The 17,949-nt window shown below is 51.3% G+C and overlaps 1 long non-coding RNA gene and 1 other non-coding gene across 2 annotated transcripts; both read left to right on the top strand.

Annotated features, from left to right (window-relative positions):
• The first annotated feature begins 1,265 nt into the window (after positions 1-1,265).
• Positions 1,266-17,723, top strand: LOC116274616. Its single transcript, XR_004183389.1, has 3 exons — positions 1,266-1,282; positions 7,436-7,496; positions 17,702-17,723. It is a non-coding gene; the product is annotated as an uncharacterized LOC116274616 (long non-coding RNA).
• Positions 11,574-11,672, top strand: LOC116274828. Its single transcript, XR_004183593.1, has one exon. It is a non-coding gene; the product is annotated as a small nucleolar RNA U13 (small nucleolar RNA).
• Positions 17,724-17,949: the final 226 nt, after the last annotated feature.

Genomic DNA, 17,949 nt, shown 5'->3' with positions numbered 1-17,949 from the left:
GTATAACTCCCAATGCAATCCCTCCCCCCTCCCCCCTCCCCATAATAGGCCCTGGTGTGTGATGTTCCCCTTCCCAAGTCCAAGTGATCTCATTGTTCAGTTCCCACCTATGAGTGAGAACATGCGGTGTTTGGTTTTCTGTTCTTGCTATAGTTTGCTGAGAATGATCAGAAGCCAAATATTCTTAATAGAGGGGTAGCTAAACCTTTACAGAACTCCCCCAGTATAAAATGCTATTTACCTGTGAAAAAGAATAAGGGGGTTCTCCAGTTAGGATGAGCAGAATCATGGCCCCCAAAATGTGCCTGTTCTAATCTCTAGGACTTGTGAATATGTGACCTTATATGGCAAAAGGGATTCTGTAAAGGTGGTGAAGGGAAGAACCTTGAAATTGGAGATGGTCCTGGGTTACATGGGTTGTCCCACTGTAATCCTGGCGGTCTCTAGTTGATGAAGACAGAGGCAGAAGCAGGAAAGAGGGAGAAATGATGTTGGCGGCGAGGTCTGAGTAATGAGATTTCTGCTGGCACTGAGGAGGGAGGGAGGGGTCACAAGCCAATTAATTGGGGCAGCCTCCGGAAAATGGAAAAGGCAAGGACATGGATTCTCCCTCAGAACCTCCAGCAGGAACACAGCCCAGCCGACACCATCATTTCATCCCAATCAAACCCATTTTAGACTTTTCACCAAAAGATACATCTATCTTTTGGCTTTTGAACTCTAAGATAATAAATCTGAGTTGTTTTAACCTGCTAGGCATCTGATAATTTGTTACAACAGCAATCAGTAACTAATATACTAAGGAATGATATGAGGTCTTGCTCAGTTAAAAAAAGAATGGAGGCCCAGTGCAGTGGCTCATGTCTATAATCCTAGCACTTTGGGAGAGCAAGGCGGGCAGATCACTTGAGGTCGGGAGTTCAAGACCAGCCTGGCTAACACAGCAAAAAACCCTCTCTACTAAAAATACAAAAATTAGCTGGGCATGGTGGTGGGCGCCTGTAATCCCAGCTACTCAGGAGGAAGCTGAGACAGGAGAATGGCTTGAACCCTGGAGGAGGAGGTTACAGTGAGCTGAGATCACGCCATGGCACAGTTGGGCAGAGCGCCCAGACCAGACCATTTACAGTGCCCCCACCCCCTTATCCACAGCTCCACTTTGTGAGGTTTCAGTGACCCATGGCAACCGAGGTCCCAAAATTCCAGAAACAAACCATGTATCAGTTTTAAATTGTACATCATCCTGAGTAGTATGATGAACTCACATGCCATCGTGCCTCAGGTATGAAGCTTCCCTCTGTCCATCACATGCACATGCTGTGCACATCACCCACCTGCCAGTCACTTAGTTGGCATCTCGGTGGGCACATCCACCTTCCCAGTATCACAGCGCTGTGTTCATCCTTCACTTAATCACGTCCCCAAAGCACAAAAGTAGTGATGCTGGCATAGTGTTATGATTGTTCTCTTTTATTATTAGTTACTGTTCTTAATCTCCTACTGTGTCTAATTTATAAATTAAGCTTCATCCTAGGTATGCATGTGTAGAGTTCAGTACCATCTGCAGTTTCAGGCACCCAGCGTGGTGTGAGGATAAGTGGTGAGCCTGCATGATTGCATGGCTTTGGGCTGGCACCTCACCTCTCTGTGCCTGGGTTTCTCATCTGTACACTGGAATCGGTGCTTTATTCATCACACAGAGCTGTTGTGAAGGCTAAATTAGTGAATACATGGAAGTACGCAGAACCATGCCTCGCATGTACACGCACAATGGAAACAATGGAAGTATTAGTTGGAGTCGTAATAGTATGCTGACTTTAGTCTAAAAAGAAGAGTGAGGAATAAAAATGTCTATTTTTTAATTTGCTTGTGTCTGGTTAAAGAAACTCGTGAAGCATACAGAAGACACTAACTAGCCACTTAGTTGCCATCTCGGTGGTCACATTTACCTTCCCAGTATCACACTAATTAGTTAGTAAGACACTCACAACTAGGGCTAGGATGGGGGCATCTTGGTGGGGTGGTGGGGTCTTCACTCTGCCTGCAACACAGGAAACAGTGGCATCCAGGACATTCCAAGCCCCCACAGTTCCTAGAATAAGACCCAAAGTCTACCCAGGGCCATGATGGCACCGCGAGTTTACAGACCGAATGGCTTCTCTGCCCCAACCAGGGTCCCTGGGGGACTGGAAGGAGCCGAGCTCTTCCCCACTCAGGTCTCCTCTCTGTTGTCTTCTGTTGGGGCTCTGCTGCTCCTTCTCCAGTTTCAGGCCTCACTCCTCCCACTGCCCCTCTCAGGTGTGCTCCCCAATGGGGCTTCTCCTTCCGTGGCCTCTGCTCTGTTGCAGCTCCCGTTGCCTGGTTTACTGCCCCCTTTCCTGGGTGACGAGCTCCCTCCCGGAGGCATCAACCACACCTGCCTGTCCCTCACCATGCAGTGCCAAGCACAGACGTCAGCCTGACCAGCACGGAACAGGCCACCAGACCGTAAAATCCACGGCAACAATCACACCGCGCATTTCAACGGCCCATTCTAACTCTCCCCAGTGTAACCAGGCCATCTTAGCATGCGTCTGGTGGCGAGGCCAGGGAGGTTTGCAGCCGACACTCTCCACATATCAAGCTGAAGTGCCCATGACTTGGCGCAGGCTCTGTCGTCCGCCTGTCACACCGTGGTTTATCTTTTCATGTGTCTTTTGGGTTGAGTTCATCAATGCAGAGGCTAAGACTGGTCTGGTCTCCATAGAGTAACTAGCCCTGAGCCTGGACACAGCAGGGATTTGATGAGGCACACGTGTGGAATGATGAATGAACGGGTGAATGAAGAGCAGGAGCGAGCTGATTTACAAAGAGTCGCAGAGAGGGGCCAGGGGAGCTTCCATTCTCTGAACTCATGGAAATGCATGAAATCGCCCAGAGCATCCACAGCCAGAAGTTGAAACTGCAACCTTTTCCCATGAGACCTGCGTTTCCTGGGGCCTGTGGCCATCCTGGCCTCCCGTTCACGCGCGCTGCAGGGGAGGCAGCCAGGCAGAGCAAGCCCGAGCCCGAGCCCGAGCCCGATTGCCTGGGCTTGTTCCCAGACCCGAGGAGCCGGCTTCCCACACTGTGCTCCAGGATCCCATCAGCTGCCGCAGCATCAAAGCCGGGTCCAGCCCCTGCAGCTGAAGTTGCTGGAGGCAGACACACATTCCTGGGTGTTCGGCAGTAAGACTTCCCGGCAGAGGGCAGGGAAGGAATCTGGGAGTTGCTGCCTTTCTTACGAGGACACATTCTGAACCAAACCACACAGAAGCTGTCCCCCAGGCTGAGGTCCAACCCTGGTTGGATGGCAGGGGCTGTGGGCACTGTTAGGGTGAGAGGTAGGCTCACTGTGGCGGGCTGTGCAGCCACAGTGCCCCCTGCCGTTAGTTCTGAGTGACGCTGTTCACTCTTCCCGGGGCCAAATGAGCCTTCAACTGTCCCCAGCCCTGAGACGAGAGGGATTTGGAGCAACTGGAATTGCCATTTTGGCAGGGACAGCTTTGCTAAGAAAAGAAAAGAAAAGAAAAGAAAAGTAGAAAAGAAAAGAAAGAAAAGAAAGAAAAGAAAAGAAAAGAAAAGAAAAGAAAAGAAAAGAAAAGAAAATGTCAGTTGCAATGCCCCAGACAAAGACAGAGAACAGTTCACATCACCCTCAGGAATACCCAAGGACACTGAGCGTATGTTTAAATGGAATGAGAGGTGGGCGTCAGGAGTTTTACCGCCCGCCCCTGCCATTCCCTGAGAAGGGGCGCTGCCTTGTCTTCAGGATCTGTAGTTCTGGATGTCCACAGCAGACTGCATGACCTCCTTCTTAGGCAGACATGGCAGATGTGGCGACACCAGTCAAGACAGGGGAGAGAGCGCCCTCCTCTGGAAGCTTCAGTTCTGAGCCCGGATGTTTGTCTTGCACTCAGGATATGCTGGTTTCCAGCAAACAGGAATCACAGAGAGACCCTTCCCTTCCTGTTGGTGTGAGTGGTCATGGGTGCATCTTCCCAGCGCAGAGAATAAGACCAGACCATGCATAACATGTGTGTGGCAGAGCCCCCGCTGCCATGCATAACACATATGTGGCAGAGCTGCAGCTGCCATGTGTAATGTGTGTGATGGAGCCCCAGCCGCTGGGCTGCACCCCACAGTCTTGAGGGACTGGCACTTGCTGCCACAGCTGGAGAGAAGGTGCCATGCCCAGGGCCTCCATCTTGCCTGTGGCCAATGCATCTTCTGCTTTACACTGAGGCTCCCAACCTCCTTTGCACAGGACCCAGCAGTGCCTCTAGATGTGATTGAAAAATTAAGATGATATAAAACACAGTGCAGTAAAACACACCATCTTATACACTTAAGGCACAAGTGGAATCGCTAGGCAGAAGGAAACCCATTGAGCACCCTCGAGAGGTCTCTCCTTGGGCTTCAACACCAGCCGAGGCAGCTGTTCAGAAGGGGGAGCCCAGAAGGAAAGAAAGGGATGAAGCTGCCGTATCTGAGAGAAACGCATCTAAAAGGTGTGTGCAAATTCTGAGTCTTCTCTTTTTAAACAACTCTCTGGATCTGACGTGGGCTTCAGTGGTTGCACCTTTTTGCTCAGTAATCTGTTCCGTATGGGAGGTGGGGGCCATCTGCAGTGGTCAGCTGAGCCTTGGCTGCCCACAAACCCTGCAGAGGCAGATTCCCTGGGAGAGGAGGGAAGCCATTATCTTGTAAGTCATGCTTTTGCAATACTCACTAAACAGAGATAATTAGACAAATATAAACAAAAGTAAACAGGCCTTGGAGAAGTTTCTGAGATGTCCCAGCAGACATCCATCCTGGCAGAGCTAACAGAAGCAGTTTCTCCTGGCACAGTCCAGCTCTCACCTGGAATTACACTTAAGACCTTTCTTCTTGAGGAGGCTCACCTACAACAACTTACTATTGTATAATTTATAATTCATTGCATGCACATGATTCCCTCCTTAACTCATGGACCCCATTCTCATTTCTTCTCATTGCTCCTGGCTTACTCCCCCCACTCCGTTATTTCTCCTTTTTTACTTTTTTTTTTTTTTTGAGACAGAGTTTCGCTCTTGTCACCCAGGCTGGAGCGCAATGGCGCAATCTCATCTCACCGCAACCTCGGCCTCCTGGGTTCAAGTGATTCTTCTGCCTCAGCCTCCCAAGTAGCTGGGATTCCAGGCGCACACCAACATGCTCAGCTAATTGTTTGTATTTTTAGTAGAGACCACGTTTACTTTGTTGCTCAGACTGGTCTTGAACTCCTGACCTCGTGATCTGCCCGCCTCAGCCTCCCAAAGTGCTGGGATTGCAGGCGTGAGCCACCGCACCCAGCCTCCTTTTTAACTTTCTAATGACCCATTATATTGCACAAAACTGTTAACATCCTCTCATGAGCTGTTCTCAGCACATTCCTGTAATTTGGATCATGAAACAGAGAATCAATCCTTTTTAGAAATTAGAGGATTTAAATCACCTCAAGTCCTTGTGTCCCTCCTACCATTGACAATCGCCTCTAAGAAAGTAACAATCAAACTCCCCAAGCACCACCCAGACTTTGTTAATTCGCAACTGGCAACTGTGGCCATTGGTGTGGACCTTCTATTTCCTAGGGAACTGAGGACCGAGGGGACTGGACGAGTAGACGTGTGCCACACTGCCCCCTGCTGGCTGAAAGTGCTACATCTCCCCTTTCTGCTCTCATTGCCCTGCCTCCTAGCAGCTGGTGTTGGCTGGACAGGGCTGTGCACCTAAATCTTTAACAGCTCAAGAAAATGTCTTACTCCATAAAATAAAGGTTAGATTGCAATCACAGGAGGCTCTTCAACTTATTCCCAGGCCTTTAGGGCAGTGAGTGCGGTTGTACAGGCTATAAGCAGAGCTTATTCTAGCGTATGAAACACCTGACAAGCTGCCTCCTATCAGCAGGCATTTGGGGACCTCTTACCATGCCCTCCAAGCTGCACCAGGCCAGACAGGGGCCTCAACAGCCCGAAGACAGTCCTTCTTCAATGACTCCACAGCCTTCTGCCTACCAAGTGCAGCACACAGACCTGCTTCTACCAGTTGCAGGAGACTGGAAGAGTAACGAGATTTGTTACCCCACGGTCGTCAACCCCAAGCTTTTGTGGGCCATGAATGCTGTCCCATCGTGCATGAAACTCTTATCCTGTTAGACCCTGCCCAGTGTACTGCATCTGATATGGACCACGCCTGTTTCACATGCTGTATCTGAGTGGAGAGAGAAGAGGAATGGGAATTTTGTTTCTTGCCTGCCTGCTCCCTTCCAGGCCGTCCTAACTGGAGACACATTAATTAACTGCCTCTCTTAGAGTGGCCCCATTCTAGGCCTAGTACCCAAATGTGAACACCATGAAGAAGCCTCTTTGGGAACGTGCCCCTTACGTCTTCCAGGATGCGCAAGGTGAAATCTTTCTTCTGTGTGGGGTTCCTTGGAGGGTGCCAAGGTGAGTCCCCTCCTTCCTACCTTGTCAAGCCTGTTAGGAAACCTGAACCCTGGCTACAGCACTGCCTGACAAAAACACGATGGGGCCACAGACAGCAGCCACAAAGGCAGTGCTGCACTTCCTAGGAGCCATCTTGTAAAAAAGTAAAAAGAGGCCAGGTGCGGTGTCTCACACCTGTAATCCATCCCAGCACTTTGGGCTGAGGCCGGCGGATCATTTGAGGTCAGGAGTTCAAGATCAGCCTGGCCAACATGGTGAAATCCTGTCTTGACTAAAAATACAAAAATTCGCTGGGCGTGGTGGGGTGTGCCTGTAATCCCAGTTACTTGGGAGGCAGAGGTGGGAAAATCGCTTGAACATGGGAGGTGGAGGTTGTTGCAGTGAACTGAGATTGCACCACTGCACTCCAGCCTGAGAGACAGAGTGAGACTCTATCTCAAAAAAAAAAAAAAAGTAAAAAGAAATGAGTAAAATTAACTTGAATGATGCATTTTATTTAACCGCATATGTTCAAAATACCGTAATCCCAATATGTAACAATATAGAAACTATTAATGAGACATTTGCCAGTCTTTGTTCTGCACTAAGCCTTTGGAAGCCAGTGTGCACCTCGTCCCGAAAGCACATTTCCATCAGACCAGCCACATCTCAAATAGAAGGTGCCACAAGAGGCTCGTGGCCCAGGATCTGGCAGCATAACCATGCTCTGGGCCTGGCTGGGCCACGTTCTCTCTTCCTGACCTAGAAAGACAGCCACTCCACCAAGCAATAACAGGTGCCCAGAAAAATAGTTCTGGATAGAAACGGCCATGAAATTTACCATCATATCCTTCTCCCCATATCTAAATCCTATACCATTGCATGAAGCTCACCTCTGTGCTGAAAAAAGGAATAAATGATTTTAACTCAGATCTTCCAGATATTCATTCCAGTGTTCCCTTCTTTCCCAGTATATTACAGTGTGGACCAGCATCGAGAGACCAGAGTTCTAGAACCCACAGTGGGATTAGAGTGAGTTGCTTCCGCCTGGCTGGTTTCAACATCTAGTCATTGAGCATGTTGGACTAACTCAGTGACATGGTTTGGATCTGTGTCCTGCCCAAATCTCATGTTGAATGGTGATCCCAGTTTTGGAGGTGGGGCCTGGTGGGAGGCGATTGGATCTAGGGGGTGGTTTCCCATGAATGGTTTAGCACCATCCCCAAGTGCTGTTCTTGTGACAGAGTTCTCCTGAGGTCTGGTTATTTAAAAGTGTGTGGCACCTGCCCCTGCTCTCTCTTTCTCCTGCCCTGTCGTGTGACATGCAGGGTCCCCTTTGCCTTCTGCCGTGATTGTCAGTTTCCTGAGGCCTCCCCAGAAGCTGGGCAGAGGCTGCCATGCTTCCTGTACAGCCTGTGGAACCGTGAGCCCATGAAACCTCTTTTCTTTATACACTGTCCAGTCTCAGGTATTTCTCTATAGCGGCACGAGGATGGACGGACACACTCAGTACTCCCTAGATGTACTCCACGGCTCTTTTTCTTTGGTACATTAATGGGCATTAAAGAAAAGATCCTACTGTTGGAACTCTGTCCTGAAAACCTCTGGCTTTGAGGTTTTCGTTCCCTCAAGGACGTCTCAGATCCTGTGATGTGCTGGTATAAATTTCCCTACAGCAGAGAGCTGATACAAGGTGGTCCCCACCTTACTGAACCCGGAGTGTTTTCTGTCAGGGCACCTCTTCTCCATTTTTTTTTTGTTTTTTTTTGAGATGGAGTCTCTCACTGTCGCCCATGCTGGAGTGCAGTGGCGCGATCTCGGCTCACAGCAAGCTCTGCCTCCCAGGTTCACGCCATTCTTCTGCCTCAGCCTCCCGAGTAGCTGGGACTACAGGCGCCCGCCACCATGCCTGGCTAGTTTTGTGTGTGTGTGTGTTTATTTTTAGTGGAGACGGGATTTCACCATGTTAGCCAGGATGGTCTTGGTCTCCTGACCTCGTGATCCTCCCATCTCGGCCTCCCAAAGTGCTGGGATTACAGACATGAGCCAACCTCTTCCCCTCTTAAAGGACATCGGGTGTCATGGAACACAGGACAGGGACTCTGGACTAGCAGTTCTCCAAGATACGCTGCTCCTCTGACGCCCTATGATCACAGGGCTTTAAAAGTAGGGGGTGACTGGGATCTCCCATCAGACAGAATGCCCAAGTGTGTTAGGCCTCTAGTACTGCCATGACAGAGAATCACACACGTTATAGCTTCAAATGACAAAAAAGTAGTATCTCATCATTCTAGAGGCCAATATCCTAAAATCAGGGTGTTGGCAGGGTTGGTGCCTTCTCAAAGCTCCAAGGGAGAGACCACCTCTAGCCTCTTTCCCCGCTGCTAGTGGTGGCTGGCAGTCCCTGGCATTCTTGGTGTATGGTTGCAGCCTTCCTGTCTCTGCCTGTCTCCTCATGCAGCCGCCTGTCTCGCTGTGTCCTGTCTTCTTATGAGAACACTAGTCTTTGGACGCAAGGCCCATGTGGGTATTCCAGGATGATCTCCCCTCCAGGACTTTAAACAACCGCATCTGCATAGACCCCATTTCCAAAAAGGTCACATTAGGAGGTTCCAGGTAGGACACGAAATTTAGGGGAACACTATTCAATCCATGACAACAGGGAATCCTTCTGTTTGAGAAAAGGCAAAATAGGACAGGCAGGACTGCCCTACCTTTGTCAATTTTGCTGTTTGCAAAAAGGGTCTCTTACACAGTCCTATTCTAGCCTGTTTTCCTGTGTGCTGGAAGAACAAAGGTACTTGCCAAGGCTGCTCTTCAGCCCCGCTGGACCCGTGATCTCTCCACAACCCATCTTGGTGTGTTGGGAGGAACTACAGGGGTGCAGATGAGGACCTGGGTCTGCTGCAGGCCTGGCGAGCCGACAGTGCAGGGTGTGCCCGAGCTCTCCTCTTTTGCTAATGTCGCCACATTCCGCAGGATGTTGGCAGCAAGTACAGTACTGGCAGGGTAAAAGGGAAGGGCTCCTGGGAACAGAAAGGGCCAGTAGGCTTTTTTATTTTACTTTATCTTTATTTATTTATTTTTTGAGACTGAGTCTTGCTCTGTCACCTAAGCTGGAGTGCAATGGCACAATCTTGGCTGGCTGCAACCTCTGCCTCTAGAGTTCAAGCGATTCCCCTGCCTCAGCCTGCCTAGTAGCTGGGATTACAGGTGCCCACCACCATGCCCGGCTACTTTTTGTATTGTAGTAGAGACGGGGTTTCACCATGTTAGTCAGGCCAGTCTCGAACTCCTGACCTTAGGTGATCTGCCTGTCTTGGCCTCCCAAAGTGCTGGGATTACAGGCATGATCCACCACGTCTGGCCCCAGCTGGCTGTTTAAAAAGCAGTTCTCGGCCGGGTGCAGTGGTTCACGCCTGTAATCCCTGGCTCCTGAGCTGCCTCACCCCAGTCTCTGCCTCCACCTTCATGTGCCTTTCTCGTGTCTCCGTGTCTGTGGCTTCTCCGGAGTTTTTGGACTTAGTGCCCACCGTACTCAGGTCTGACCTCACCTTGCCTTGATTCCATCTGTAAAGGCTCTACTCCCAAATAAGGTCACCTTCAAGGTACCGGGGCTTAGGACTTCGACGTATCGTTTTGGGGGCCACCATTCAGCGCGTGACAGTGGGGAAGACCCCTGCACACAGGGAGAGAGCCAGTGCCTGCCTCGACCCTCAGCACATGGGGCCATTTGCAAAAACCAGAAATGTTCCAGGGAAAGGCGAGGAGGAGAGGACACCCTCCCGGGGAATAGCTGTGAAACCTCAAGAACGCAGAGCCCCACACTTCCTTAACTGGAGACAGTGAGAAATCCCGATCCAAAACATCCCAAGAACAAAGCCCGGGGCTGCTGCTGTCTTCTCCCCGTATCTCAGGTCAGGCTTCAACACGCTTCGAATCCGGGCCAGCCTGCTTTTAACCCCTGCCGGCGGTGTGTGAGGCCTCGGCTCCCTTGGGCTCCTCCCCAAAGTCAACAGGCTCAGGTTACAGGGCCCTTTGTGCCTGCTCCGCTCACCCAGGGCCTGCAGGGCCTGAGGCTGGCCCCCATCCACTGTGCAGGGACTTTGGACACGCGCCTTGCACACAGCTCCATCCCAGCCCCACTGCCCGCTTGGAGCCTGGCACCTCCAGTCTTTGCCTGCAGGCCTTGGGTGGGCAGCCCGAGCTTGCCTGTAGCCTGGGAAAGGGGCTGAGGAGGGGAAGAGACTGAATCGGAGCCCCAGGAAGAGGGGGTGGGCGCGGGTCTGGAAGGTCACCATAGTGGGAGGCGGAACCACCAGCTTCAGAGTCAGCCTGGAGCCGGGGTCTAACCCAGCTCTGCCTCTTTCTGGGAGTGGCAACTTGTAGCAGCTCAGTTTCCTCATCTGTAAAATGGGATAATGGAAGCAGCCCTCCATAGGGTTGTGGTGGGTTACAAAGAAAACGCAAGGCCTGGCTGTCGACAGATGATGGTTGTAGCTTTTATTACGTTGATGCAAAAATCATTGCAGTTTTTGCCGTTGAAAGTAATGGCAAAAACCGCAATGACTTTTGCACCAACTTAACTTTATCCTTGGCCTCACGTTCCTCATTTGCAGATTAAGGAAAATAACCTCCAGACCTGGTCCAAATCCTGCTGCTGCCTCCACTCCCGGGGTGATTATTCTGTGCCTGCTCTGAACTGGCAGGCACAGCTGGCCCTCACTTGTTTGGGACACCCCAGTCCCCAAGGCAGCTGAACCCCTCTCTTCCCTGTTCCTTCAGGGCCAGCCCCTGGCCTGAGTTCAGCCTCCTGGGCTGGGACCTGGCACTGGGCACTGGGCACTGGGCTCAACATGGGGCTGCTGCCATCTGCAAAGTCTTGATGCTTTTTGAGCAAGGGACCCGCATGTTTGTGTTGAACTGGGTCCCCTCAAATCATATGGCTCGTCGTGCACTAGCCTAAAGGGATTCTAGATCTTCCCTCACTCAGAAGCCAGGACCATGGTCAGGTGGGAGGAGAAGAGAAAGGAGGACGGATGCCCCAGCTCCCAGGGAGGGGACTGCAGAGTGGAAAGCAGGGAGCCAGGGATGGAAAGGCTCGAACAGATCCCCTGTGGCACATCAACAGGACGACCGAGATTTCATCCTCCTGGGCGGGATGTGCCTCCCTCAAACCTTGCTATTGGGCACATTACCTGTCCAACATGAAAAAGAAGAAATGAGAAAAAAAAAGGAAAGAAAGAAAGAAGGAAGGAAGGAAGGAAGGAGAAAGAAAGAAGGAAGGAAGGAGAAAGATGGAAAGAGAGAGAAAGAAGAAAGAAAGAAGAAAAAGAAAGATGAAAGAAAGAAAGAAAGAAAGAAAAGAAAAGAAAAGAGGAGGAAAGAAAGAAAGGAGAGAAAGAAAGAAAAGGCTCAGGCTGGGCGCAGTGGCTTACGCCTGTAATCCCAACACTTTGGGAGGCCGAGGCGGGTGGATCACCTGAGGTCAGGAGTGAAACATGGTGACCAACATGGTGAAACCCTGTCTCTACTAAAAATATAAGAATTAGCTGGGCATGGTGGCACGCACCTGTAATCTTGAACCCAGGAGGCGGAGTTTGCAGTGAGCCAAGATTGTGCCACTGCACTCCAGCCTGGGTGACAGGGAGAGACTCCGACTCAAAAGAAACACACACACACACACCCCCCAGAAAAAGAAAAAAAGAGAAAAGACTCAAACAGGGCAAATTCCAAAACCTGCACTGTTGCTCCAGTTTTTGCACTGGGGGCGCATGAAACAAGCAGCATGGATGGCGTCTTGGGGCGTTTTGGCTCTGCGGGGAGGAGGAGGTTCTTGGAGGGCTGGGATGGGGCCGAGGGAAAGACTCCAGGTTGGAGCTGCGTGGGAGCCTCTCACATTGGGGTGGTTGCTGCAGCCTCTTTGCTGAGTCCTTAAGGGAACTGCCGAGCAGACTATGCTCAAAGGTCGTCACAGCAGGGCAGGCCTTGAGGGTTCCCCACAACTGAGTCTCTGACGTCACCCCATGCAGGCTGGCAATGCTCCCCTGGGGGCTGCCCACTGTGGTTTGGGCCAAGAGTCCCATTCCCTCCTTTTCTCCTGGTCTTCCTTCCTTGACTCTTGAGTGCCACTGCCCATGTAGCCACACTGTGCCCAAGGGGATGGCCCGCCCTCCCTGCATCACCCCGACTGGCCCCTTGGCCCCTGTGATAAAGTCCACATTTCTACCCTTTGGTCCCAGGCTCTGCATATTGTCCCCTTCCATGCCCCCAGCCTGTGGTGCTCCAAGTCAGCCAAGAGACCCCAGTTACAGCGTCCCGGCTGCCATGGCAGTGTCAGCGCTGTGGGTATGAACTCACTGGCTCTGGTTCTTTATACAAAACCTATATATACATATTCCTCCTGAAATGTCCTGAAACTTCAAAAGACAGAGAAAAGCTTAATCACCCCTGTAATTCCAACATCCAGAGAAAATCTCTTGTAACAGGCTGGTGTCTTTTCAGTGTTGGCTGCAGGCAGTATGTGCTGTTTTAAAGCATGAGACAAAGTATGTGGGTTTGGGTCCTGCACCCCCTCACTTCACATCACAGCGTGAACATCTGCCCCCCTGACCACCACCCCTTAGTCTCTATTGGGGCTGGGGAGCTAAGGGGCTGCTGGGGAACGGGTGAAGGCAGAGGATGCTCCTGGCTCCCCAGGGCAGTGATATTCTACATATATAAATAAGGATTTTCCGTGCTAAAATACTGTTTTAACGTATATGTTTGTATGTAGTACAGCCCACTTAGAGACAATGTGTGCCAAGCCTCCATGCACACATAAGCCGCACTACGTACGAACATATACATTACTTAGTGGTATATTTTGATGATCTCTGAGTATTGCCCCCCCCCCAATTCCCTGCATCTCCCTAGAAAGGAAGCTTCCTGGAGGAGGTCACCCCTCCTCTCACCGACGTGCCCACCCCTCCCTCTCACCCCCTCCTTCTCACCGACGTGCCCACCTCTCCCTATGGCCCCCTCCCTCTCACCCATGTGCCCCCACGCTGCTCGAAGGGTTCGAGGTGAGCTCCTGATGACTGGGAAGGCCATGTTCCTGGACTTGGGGCCCAGCAGTCAAGGGCGTGTGACCCTAAGGCTGTCCATATAGAGCACCAGCCCCGGGGGTCATTTTCAGATCACAAATAGAACAACAACAAAAAAAAGGGTGAGAAAGTAAGGAGACAAGAAAATTGGGGAAAAGTAAAATAAAATTGGAAGAGAAATGACTCTGAGTTTAAAGGCAGCAGTGATGACAGGAGAGGAAGGAGGGAAAGAGATTTTGGAGGAAGAAGGAACAAAACGCACACCACACTTACTAAACATTCTCCCCCCGCTGGCTTGGTTCTAAGAATGTTGCATAGCAGCTCATTTAAGCTTCACAACAACTCTCTGAGTGGATGTCATTATTGTCTCTGTTTTCTGTGGGAAGAAAGAGAAGCACAGAGAGGTTAAGTGACTTGCCCGAGGTCACACAGCCAGTGGCGACAGAGCTGGGACTTGTACCCAGGGAGTAGTCCTCTTGACCCCTCAGTTACAGACTAGAGTGGAGGATGGGACATTTGTTGAGCACCTGACCCTTCCCTTCAACCTTTGTCCCAAAGGGAGGGACAGAAGGGCTGGGCTGAAAGAGCCTGGGGCAGTGTGGGGCCAGCCTGGGGAAACCCCACCACGAGCCTCCAAACTGGACGTCTTCTCAGTATCAAGGTCATGGGGCCAAGCTTTTCTTTTTATTTTAAAGCAAACGTGGACAGTTTATGCAACAGAACGACTATATTCCACAGCCTTCAGAGATCACACAGACGTCTTCGAAGACAGTTTCCACTCCGAGGAAACGAATCAGGATGCAACTTGGTTTTCCTCTGCCTCAGGTGGGGCTCGGTTCCAGGAAAGATTTCCGAGCCAATTGTCTTCATTTCACAGCTGCAGGAGCTCTGCCTGGTGAAGTTCCGGGACTTTCCCAAATACTGATATGAGTAATTAGTGGCAGAGCTGGGATAGAAGCCAGATTTTCTTTTTCTCAAATATTTAGCCACTCCAGGCTGTCTCCAGTGGGCTTGCCTGGGGTTAGACCAGTGGAACAAGGTGCCAACCCCATGACTCTGTAGCCGGCACCACAGCCCCTGAGTGCTCACTCAGCCATGTGGGGAAACCACAGAAGTCGCATGCCCCTCGTGCGTGGCCCAAGGCCCTGCCCTCTGCCCCCTAACCAGCTTGAACATGTACCCTGGAGGGCTGTCTTCTCCCATTTGTCAAGAGGTTTAACGGGACCAGGTGTAGAGCAGAAGTCAGACTGGGTCTTCACACACATGGGATGTTCTCAAACTGGGTGTGTCTAACACGGGGTGGGGGTCATCGCAGGTTGGCAGAGCTGGTGACGTTTTTGTGGCTGTTTTGCTTAACCAGGGTAGGATGCATAATAACTCACCACTTGTGGCAGCCTGCACTGACCAGCCAGATGGACACTGCCATGTGCTGGAGTGGGCTCCCGGGGACGCCTGTGGGCCGGGACCTCCCACTCCAGCTGCTGGATGGTGGGAAGGCCCCCATGGGGAGCACTTGGAGGGTCTTGGTGAAGCAGCTATTTGTGAACAGGCCCAGTTGTATTTCAGGGATAAGCGGCCCAGCCCTGCTGTCTCCATCCTCAGCTCGGTCTTGGCCCACTGCAGCCTCCACCTCCCCGGCTCAGGTGACTCTTCCTGGGCTCAACGAGAGGCTGTCGCCATCTGTAAAGTCTTCATGCTTTTTGAACAAGGGACCCGCCTCCCGAGTAGCTGGGACTACAGGTGTGCACCACCACGCCTTGCTTTTTTTTTTTTTTTTTTTGTAGAGACGGCGATTCACCATGTTGCACCAGGCCCAAGCAATCTCCCTGCCTCAGCCTCCCAAAGTGCTTGGATTACAGTCGTGAGCCACAGTGCCTGACCTGGGCTGAATCTTCTTCGGGGTCTCTCTCCAGGCTGAAGCCAGGGAGTGGGTGGTGCCCTCAGTCTTCTGAAGTTTTAAGCAAGCAGGGCCCTCCACAAGCTCCTTAATGGTTGCTGGCAGGATCCAGTTCTGAGCCTGAGGGTCTCAGTTCCTTGCTGGCTGTTAGCCAGAGGCTGTCTGTAGTTCCTCGACATGTGGATCTAACACAGCCTCTTGCTTTACCAAAGTGAGCAAGCTGAGAAGGCCATCCAGAGAGAGACCTGCAAGAAGGAAGTCAGAGGTTTTTGAAACTTAGGGTAGAGACGTTCCATTACTCCTGATACATTCTGTCCATCAGAAGCAAGTCACCAGGTCCAGCCCCACTCATGAGGAAGAAGTCACACAAGGAAGGAAATCTCGAGAGACGATCACTGAGGGTCATCCCAGAGGCTGCCCAGCCAGCCCTGAGTATTCAGTGGGGAGTTAGCTGGACACAGCAGTGATGACTGATGCCCACCGTGCACTGCTTGTTTGCCAGCCCTGTGCTCAAGGCCTTCTGTGAATTACATCTGACTTCAGGACGTGCATCCTGTTGGTCTCCCTGCTCACATCTAGTAGCACAGAGAAGGTTAGGGACTGACGAGGGCAGAGCCTGGTGCAAACCCCCATCCTCTTGATGCCATAGGCTCAATCTGATCACTAGCCATGATCTTGGCCTTTCTTAAAGTGCAGTGGTTTGCTCTAAGTGGCCTTGCTGAAGAAGGTGGCATTGGGTGCAATTATGAAGGAAGGAGACGCTGGTGACATAACGATCTGGATGAAGGATGTTCTCACTGGGGAAATGGCAGGTGCCAAGATGTGGTTCCCTGATGCTGGGCTGTGGAGGCGGTGATATGGCCTGAGGCTAACTCCATTCGCACATTCTGGACACTGCCACCCTCTGGAGATGCGCTGCTGCCCTTGGTATTTGTATTAGTCTGTTTTCATGCTGCTGATAACGACATACCCAAGGCTGGGCAATGTACAAAATAAAGAGGTTTACTGGACTTACAGTCCACATGGCTGGGGAGGCCTCACAATCATGGTGGAAGGCAAGGAGGAGCAAGTCACATCTTATGTAGGTGGCAGCAGGAGAGAGCTTGTGCAGAGAAACTCCCATTTTTAAACCCATCAGATCTCATGAGACCCATCCACTATCATGAGAACCGCACAGGAAAGACCCACCCCCATGATTCAATCATCTTTCTTGGAGTCCCTCCCGCAACATGTGGGAATTATGGGAGCTACAAGGTGAGATTGGGGTGAGGACACAGAGCCAAACCATATCAGTATTCTTGACAACAACCCCATTGCCACCCAGCCAACGTTGACTCTTGACCTGGGTTTACAGGTGACAAAATGCCAAGCAATGACCAAGCCACCTCTCAGAGGCACTCCCGTGACCACGCGCCCTGGGTGGGCTCCTCCCTGCACGCAGGCATCACGAACCACAAGTGCAAGACAAATACATTGCACAATGCCAGGGGGAAGTGCACCGGTGTTAGCATCAGCAACCACCTGTACATCTCAGATAAATCAGTCCTTTCCCCATCTGGGGATCTGTTCTTCTGTTAGTTACAAGTACAAGGGTCTGCCTGCCTCACACGGATGCTGATGCTGTTAGAAGTCAGTTTTCTCTTTGTGTTTCTTGCTCTGGTTCAAGTAAGAGCCGAGAGCCAGAATTTGGAGTCAGAAAGCCAAGAGGTTGACATGGCAGTGGCAGTTCTGTCTGTGGGGCTCTCCCCCAGGGTGTGCACCCAGAGAGTCTCATGTACAGATCTAAGCTGTGCTGGCTGGAAGCCGCGGGATGGGGAGGGTATAGGAGTTTCCTATGGCAGTGGTGCCAAAGGACCACAAACCGGGTGGTTTAAAACAGTAGAAACAGTTTCCCTCACAGTTCAAGAGGCCAGAAGTCCAAAATCAGTTTCCCTGGGCTGAAACTAGGGTGTGGGCAGGGCCGGTCCCTCTGGACACTCTGGGAAGGGTCCTTCCCTACACCTCCCAGCTTGAGGCCGGCGTTCCGGGGCTTGTGGCCGCACTGACCCCATCTCTGCCTCCATGGTCACGCGGCCTCCTCTTCTGTAGTGAAGTCTTCCTCTGTTTCCCTCTTATAGGGGCTCTTGCAATGCCATTTAGGGCCCACCTGGCTAATCCAGGATAATTTCCCCATCTTTAACTTAATCACATCTGCAAAGTACCTTTTTTTTTTTTTTTTTTTTTTTTTTTTTTGCCATGTGACATCACATTCACAGTTCCAGGTATCCAGATATGAGTATTTTTTGGGAGCCATTATTCAGCCTCTGACAGATGGGAACTGCAGGACGAGGAGATGCCCTTGGCCATCTGTTAGGCTCTGGGGCACCTCTGACCTCTGCTCTGCGCTGGAGGTACCCATTGACACCCACAGAGGGCAGTTCTAGACTGGCAAAGGTAAGAAAACATGCTAGGGTTGGAGGTGACCTTGGTACCCAGAGGGCACCCCTGGTGACCGTCGTCTCTT

This window comes from Papio anubis, chromosome 4 (genome assembly GCF_008728515.1).
Source record: "Papio anubis isolate 15944 chromosome 4, Panubis1.0, whole genome shotgun sequence".
Classification (NCBI taxonomy): Eukaryota; Metazoa; Chordata; class Mammalia; order Primates; family Cercopithecidae; genus Papio; species Papio anubis.
Note: the sequence above shows the minus strand (reverse complement) of the source record. Positions and strands in the feature narration are given on the sequence as shown.